Genomic DNA, 7,953 nt, shown 5'->3' on the forward strand with positions numbered 1-7,953 from the left:
TAGGTAAAATTGATCCAGGGAATATCCGATTGCCTCTCAGGCAGGAATTTTTCCCAGCAGGAGCAAATTGGATCATGCTTTGCTGTTGTTTTTTTGCCTGCCTCTGGATCAATTGTGGGTATAGGATTATAACTTTTTTTTTGCTATGGCTGAACTGGATTGACTTGTCTTTCTTCAGCCAGACTAACTATGTAACTATGTAACCTGTTGTCACTATTTGAAAAGAGGGCGGCCAGGGTCTGTGAATGGGAGAGCTACAAGTACAGACGGATTTGCGTCAGTATGTGTACCATGCACTGTTGATTTACCAGGGCCCTGTTGAGCGCTCTCGGTTGTTCATTATTTCTTCCTGTCATTGTGTAGCTGCCTGCTCGTTCGAGGTATGAGCAGACAGCTTAAACATACAGTATGCAGGAGTCCTGCATTGCACCTGCAATCTGTTGATTGTGGGTGCAATGCTTTGCAGGTTCCTAGTAAACAAAATAATAAATGAACATTTTTTTTACCTGCAAAAAGATGTGCATTCTAACGGTGAAACAACAAACCTGCTGCTGTACTACAAAAAAACCCTAATAATATATATAAAATTGTAGAAAGATGCTAAAATAGACTCTTCATCCAATTGTATTCAGTGTAAAAAAATATATGTATAAACTAGGGATGCACCGATACCCCTTTATTTTATCACCATGTATAATACATAAGGGGGGATATGATTAACATGTATAATACATAAGGGGGGATATGATTAACATGTATAATAGATAAGGGGGATATGATCACCATGTATAATACATAAGGGGGATATGATCTCCATGTATAATACATAAGGGGGGATATGATCACCATGTATAATACATAAGGGGGGATATAATCTCCATGTATAATACATAAGGGGGATATGATCTCCATGTATAAATACATAAGGGGGGATATGATCACCATGTATAATACATAAGGGGGAATATGATCTCCATGTATAATACATAAGGGGGATATGATCGCCATGTATAAATACATAAGGGGGGATATGATCTCCATGTATAATACATAAGGGGGGATATGATCTCCATGTATAATATATAAGGGGGGATATGATTTCCATATATAATACATAAGGGGGATATGATCGCCATGTATAAATACATAAGGGGGATATGATCTCCATGTATAATACATAAGGGGGGATATGATCTCCATGTATAATACATAAGGGGGATATGATCTCCATGTATAATACATAAGGGGGATATGATCACCATGTATAATACATAAGGGGGGATATGATCTCCATGTATAATACATAAGGGGGATATGATCTCCATGTATAATACATAAGGGGGGATATGATCTCCATGTATAATACATAAGGGGGATATGATCGCCATGTATAAATACATAAGGGGGGATATGATCTCCATGTATAATACATAAGGGGGGATATGATCTCCATGTATAATACATAAGTGGGATATGATCTCCATCTATAATACATAAGGGGGGATATGATTAACATGTATAATACATAAGGGGGATATGATCTCCATGTATAAAACATAAGGGGGATATGATCACCATGCATAATACATAAGGGGGGATATGATCTCCATGTATAATACATAAGGGGGGATGTGATCTCCATGTATAATACATAAGGGGGATATGATCTCCATGTATAATACATAAGGGGGGATGTGATCTCCATGTATAATACATAAGGGGGGATATGATCGCCATGTATAATACATGAGGGGGGATATGATCGCCATGTATAATACATGAGGGGGGATATGATCGCCATGTATAATACATAAGGGGGATATGATCACCATGTATAATACATAAGGGGGGATATGATCTCCATGTATAATACATAAGGGGGATATGATCTCCATGTATAAATACATAAGGGGGGATATGATCTCCATGTATAATACATAAGGGGGGATATGATCACCATGTATAATACATAGGGGGGATATGATCTCCATGTATAATACATAAGGGGGGATATGATCTCCATGTATAATACATAAGGGGGATATGATCTCCATGTATAATACATAAGGGGGGATATGATCTCCATGTATAATACATAAGGGGGGATATGATCTCCATGTATAATACATAAGGGGGGATATGATCTCCATCTATAATACATAAGGGGGATGTGATCATCATGTATAAATACATCAGTGGTTCATATAATGAACTCGGTGTAGAGTTATACACCCTGAGGTCATCACAGAGGACAAGGGGGCACTCTTTATGTCTGGAGGAAAAGAAATTTAATCTCCAAACATGGAAAGGTTTCTTCACAGTAAGAGCTGTGAAAATGTGGAATAGACTCCCTCAAGAGTTGGTTCTGGCCAGCTCAGTGGATTGCTTCAAAAAAGTCCTGGATTCTTTCTTAGATACACAGAATATAACTGGATACTAACATTTATAGGTAAAATTGATCCACGGAATATCCGATTGCCTCTCGGGGGATCAGGCAGGAATTTTTCCCAGCAGGAGCAAATTGGATCATGCTTTGCTGTTGTTTTTTTGCCTGCCTCTGGATCAATTGTGGGTATAGGATTATAACTTTTTTTTTGCTATGGCTGAACTGGATTGACTTGTCTTTCTTCAGCCAGACTAACTATGTAATTATGTAACCTGTTGTCACTATTTGAAAAGAGGGCGGCCGGGGTCTGTGAATGGGAGAGCTACAAGTACAGACGGATTTGCGTTAGTATGTGTACCATGCACTGTTGAATTACCAGGGCCCTGTTGAGCGCTCTCGGTTGTTCATTATTTCTTCCTGTCATTGTGTAGCTGCCTGCTCGTTCGAGGTATGAGCAGACAGTTTAAACATACAGTATGCAGGAGTCCTGCATTGCACCTGCAATCTGTTGATTATGGGTGCAATGCTTTGCAGGTTCCTAGTAAACAAAATAATAAATGCACATTTTTTTTACCTGCAAAAAGATGTGCATTCTAATGGTGAAACAACAAACCTGCTGCTGTACTACAAAAAAACCCTAATAATATATATAAAATTGTAGAAAGATGCTAAAATAGACTCTTCATCCAGTTGTATTCAGTGTAAAAAAATATATGTATAAACTAGGGATGCACCGATACCCCTTTATTTTATCACCATGTATAATACATAAGGGGGGATATGATCTCCATGTATAATACATAAGGGGGGATATGATCACCATGTATAATACATAAGGGGGGATATGATCTCCATGTATAATACATAAGGGGGGATATGATCACCATGTATAATACATAAGGGGGGGATATGATCTCCATGTATAATACATAAGGGGGGATATGATCTCCATGTATAATACATAAGGGGGGATATGATCTCCATGTATAATACATAAGGGGGATATGATCTCCATCTATAATACATAAGGGGGATGTGATCATCATGTATAAATACATCAGTGGTTCATATAATGAACTCGGTGTAGAGTTATACACCCTGAGGTCATCACAGAGGACAAGGGGGCACTCTTTATGTCTGGAGGAAAAGAAATTTAATCTCCAAACATGGAAAGGTTTCTTCACAGTAAGAGCTGTGAAAATGTGGAATAGACTCCCTCAAGAGTTGGTTTTGGCCAGCTCAGTGGATTGCTTCAAAAAAGTCCTGGATTCTTTCTTAGATACACAGAATATAACTGGATACTAACATTTATAGGTAAAATTGATCCACGGAATATCCGATTGCCTCTCGGGGGATCAGGCAGGAATTTTTCCTAGCAGGAGCAAATTGGATCATGCTTTGCTGTTGTTGTTTTTTTGCCTGCCTCTGGATCAATTGTGGGTATAGGATTATAACTTTTTTTTTGCTATGGCTGAACTGGATTGACTTGTCTTTCTTCAGCCAGACTAACTATGTAACTATGTAACCTGTTGTCACTATTTGAAAAGAGGGCGGCCGGGGTCTGTGAATGGGAGAGCTACAAGTACAGACGGATTTGCGTCAGTATTGTGTACCATGCACTGTTGAATTACCAGGGCCCTGTTGAGCGCTCTCGGTTGTTCATTATTTCTTCCTGTCATTGTGTAGCTGCCTGCTCGTTCAAGGTATGAGCAGACAGCTTAAACATACAGTATGCAGGAGTCCTGCATTGCACCTGCAATCTGTTGATTATGGGTGCAATGCTTTGCAGGTTCCTAGTAAACAAAATAATAAATGCACATTTTTTTTACCTGCAAAAAGATGTGCATTCTAACGGTGAAACAACAAACCTGCTGCTGTACTAAAAAAAAACCCTAATAATATATATAAAATTGTAGAAAGATGCCGGTTGTATTCAGTGTAAAAAAATATATGTATAAACTAGGGATGCACCGATACCCCTTTATTTTATTGGCAAATACAAGTACTGATACTTTGCGGAGCGATTTGCTTCAATATAAAATGTATTAATGCAAATTGCACCACAAAGAATAGCATGCGATGTGAACCGGAAACCAATTCCTGCCAAAATCGCATGCGGTTTCCACACTGCTGCTGTGTGAACCCAGGCCTGCCATAGCAGCATAGAGTGGGGGGGGTAGGCATGTGGGGATGTATACTATGGTGGCAGATGTTCCGTATTCTCAGCTGCAGGCAGTAATGTATTTAGATTTTGTGCTGTCCTAAGCAACACAAAAATTTAGCGCCCCCCCCCCAATGAGAGAGTGAGAGAGTTCAATATATGTGTTTATGTATATATGATTCTCTCTCTCTCCCTTTCTTTATCTCTTCCTTCTTTCTTTCTCTCTTCCCTCTCTCTCTTTCTTCCTCTCTTGTCCCGCTCTCTTTTTTTCTCCCTCTTTCTCTCTCTCTTTCTCCCTCTCTCTATTTTCCCTCTCTCTCTCTTTCCTCTCTCTCTCTCTTGCTCTCTCTTTCCTCTCACTCCCCCCTCTCCCCCCCCTCTCTCCCCTCCCCTCTCTCTCTTTTTACTCCCTCTCTCTCTCTCTCTTTCCTCTCTCTCTCTCTCTCTCTCTCTCTTGCTCTCTCTTTCCTCTCACTTCCCCCTCTCCCCCCCCCTCTCTCCCCTCCCCTCTCTCTCTTTTTACTCCCTCTTTCTCTCTCTCTTTCTCCCTCTCTCTATTTTCCCTCTCTCTCTCTTTCCTCTCTCTCTCTCTCTTGCTCTCTCTTTCCTCTCACTCTCCCCCCTCTCTCTCTCCCCCTTCTCTCTCCCCCCCCCTCTTTTTTCTCCCTCTTTCCCTCTCTCTTTCTCCCTCTCTTTCTCGTCCCTCTTCTATTAATTCAGGTTTTTTACAGTATGAATGAGACCTTAGAGATACATTTGTGAGAACCATATGATATCTCAGGTATTCTAGGGTCTTGTGTGTATGTTTAAGTCTGTTCAGTTGTATCAGGCTCTCATAATTTCCGTGTGCCAGGATTCTGGGCACTAAGTCTGATACACTTGACAGCCTTTTCCATAGAATTGTCATAGCAAATTTTTTACTAGGTAGGTTTCCAGGTCTTTCCTCAACCTTCACTAGTTGCTGCATTTTGAGAGTGGCATGCAGAAGCCAAGTAACCTACCAACATGTCTTTGACGTGTGGGAGGATACCGAAATACCTTAAAGAAACTCATGCAAGCACAGGGAGAGCATGCAAACCTAATGTAGATAGTGTCCTGGCTGATATTCAAACCAAGGACTCTATTGCTGCAAGGCATGAGTGCTAAACACTACCACTACCACCACTGTGCTGCACTCTGGAACCTTAAAGGGATAGTAAAGTTAAAAAAATAAGATAATTCGGCTCCCTGAAGGTTAATGCCATAATGTGCTATTAAGTACATTAAGGCAGAGTTACCTTTTTAAAAGAAGCCCCCCAGTGGCACTGGCAGGGCTTCCACCTTTATCCAATCTTTCTTGCTGGTTCGCTCCTGTGCATGCAAGCGGGGTTCATGATCGCGGCACAGCCGCTCAGTGTGCCCCAAATGCAGAGTGCAATGTGCATGCACTAGTGACACCACCAGCTGCAGAAATTGTGAATATCTCTCAAATGGTGCACAATGTACCTAATGGTAAAACTTACTGAAAGTTTACCTGTGGGTACAATTTTAAAATAAAAGTTTACTACCGCTTTATCAGCTACTTTGTGAAGAAAGCAGAGCGGTAACTGCTTGTCTGCGTTCAGGGACATGCACCAGCAGCAGCGTCCCAATAGACATGGTAGGACCTGCCTGCATGTGGATAAATGGATCACCTGTGTATCCTGTATGGACAAAGACAGCCGTTTGCACTTGTGTACGGGTAAGTATGCCTCTGTGGATGAGGCCATACTTATTACTCTCTGGAATTTTCTGAAATAAACAGAAAATTGATACATGAAGCTGAACTTGACTGTCCATAGTGAATGGTAGCTGACTTCACAGCATTGGATGGATCAATGGGAAATTCTAGCAATGGGACTTGAGCAGTAGGCTGTGATGTGTTCCCAGAGCCAATTGTTGGCACTAGAGATAATCTAGCTAACGATGTTAAATTTGGTGCGTCAGAGGATGGGCCTGAACTGCTTGGTGACGGAGGGAGGTTGAAGGTGACCTTTCTTCTTTTAGAGGTAGTTGGTGCAGATTCCTGGGGTGTGATCTGTGGGAGGGTGGCATCAGTAACATTTGGTATGCCTCCCTCAACTGTTGCCTCTGGTACCTTCTGTTTGCTCTTCTTTTGCTTGGCTTCCTTCTGTTCAGAGGAAGTGCCTGGTGATGGAGGGAGGTTGGAGGTGACCTCTCTTCTTGTAGAGATAGTTGGTGCAGATTCCTGGGGTGTGATCTGCTGGGCGATGACATTGGTATCATTTGGTATGCCTCCCTCAACTGTTGCCTCTGGTACCTTCTGTTTGCTTTTCTTTTGCTTGGCTTTCTTCTGTTCAGAGGAACTACCTGGTGATGGAAGGTGGTTGAGGGTGACCTTACTTCCTTTAGAGGTAGTTGGTGCAGATTCCTGGGGTGTGATCTGCGGGGGGATGGCATCAGTATCATTTGGTATGCCTCCCTCAACTGTTGCCTCTGGTACCTTCTGTTTGCTTTTCTTTCGCTTGGCTTTCTTCTGTTCAGAGGAACTACCTGGTGATGGAAGGTGGTTGAGGGTGACCTTTCTTCCTTTAGAGGTAGTTGGTGCAGATTCCTGGGGTGTGATCTGCGGGGGGATGGCATCAGTATCATTTGGTATGCCTCCCTCAACTGTTGCCTCTGGTACCTTCTGTTTGCTTTTCTTTTGCTTGGCTTTCTTCTGTTCAGAAGAACTGCCTGGTGATGGAAGGTCGTTGAAGGTGACCTTTCCTCCTTTAGAGGTAGTTGGTGCAGATTCCTGGGGTTTGACCTGCGGGGGGATGACATCGGTATCATTTGGTATGCCTCCCTCAACTGTTGCCTCTGGTACCTTCTGTTTGCTTTTCTTTGGCTTGGCTTTCTTCTGTTCAGAAGAACTGCCTGGTGATGGAAGGTCGTTGAAGGTGACCTTTCCTCCTTTAGAGGTAGTTGGTGCAGATTCCTGGGGTTTGACCTGCGGGGGGATGACATCAGTATCATTTGGTATGCCTCCCTCAACTGTTGCCTCTGGTACCTTCTGTTTGCTTTTCTTTCGCTTGGCTTTCTTCTGTTCAGAAGAACTGCCTGGTGATGGAAGGTCGTTGAAGGTGACCTTTCCTCCTTTAGAGGTAGTTGGTGCAGATTCCTGGGGTTTGACCTGCGGGGGGATGACATCGGTATCATTTGGTATGCCTCCCTCAACTGTTGCCTCTGGTACCTTCTGTTTGCTTTTCTTTCGCTTGGCTTTCTTCTGTTCAGAAGAACTGCCTGGTGATGGAAGGTGGTTGAGGGTAACCTTTCTTCCTTTAGAGGTAGTTGGTGAAGACTCCTGGGGTGTGATCTGTGGAGAGATGACATCGGTATCATCTTGTATGCCTTCCTCAACTGTTGCCTCTGGTACCCTCTGTTT

This window comes from Staurois parvus, unplaced genomic scaffold, assembly GCF_062004578.1.
Source record: "Staurois parvus isolate SC_StPar_1 unplaced genomic scaffold, SC_StPar_1.0 ptg000018l, whole genome shotgun sequence".
In the NCBI taxonomy this organism is placed as follows: domain Eukaryota; kingdom Metazoa; phylum Chordata; class Amphibia; order Anura; family Ranidae; genus Staurois; species Staurois parvus.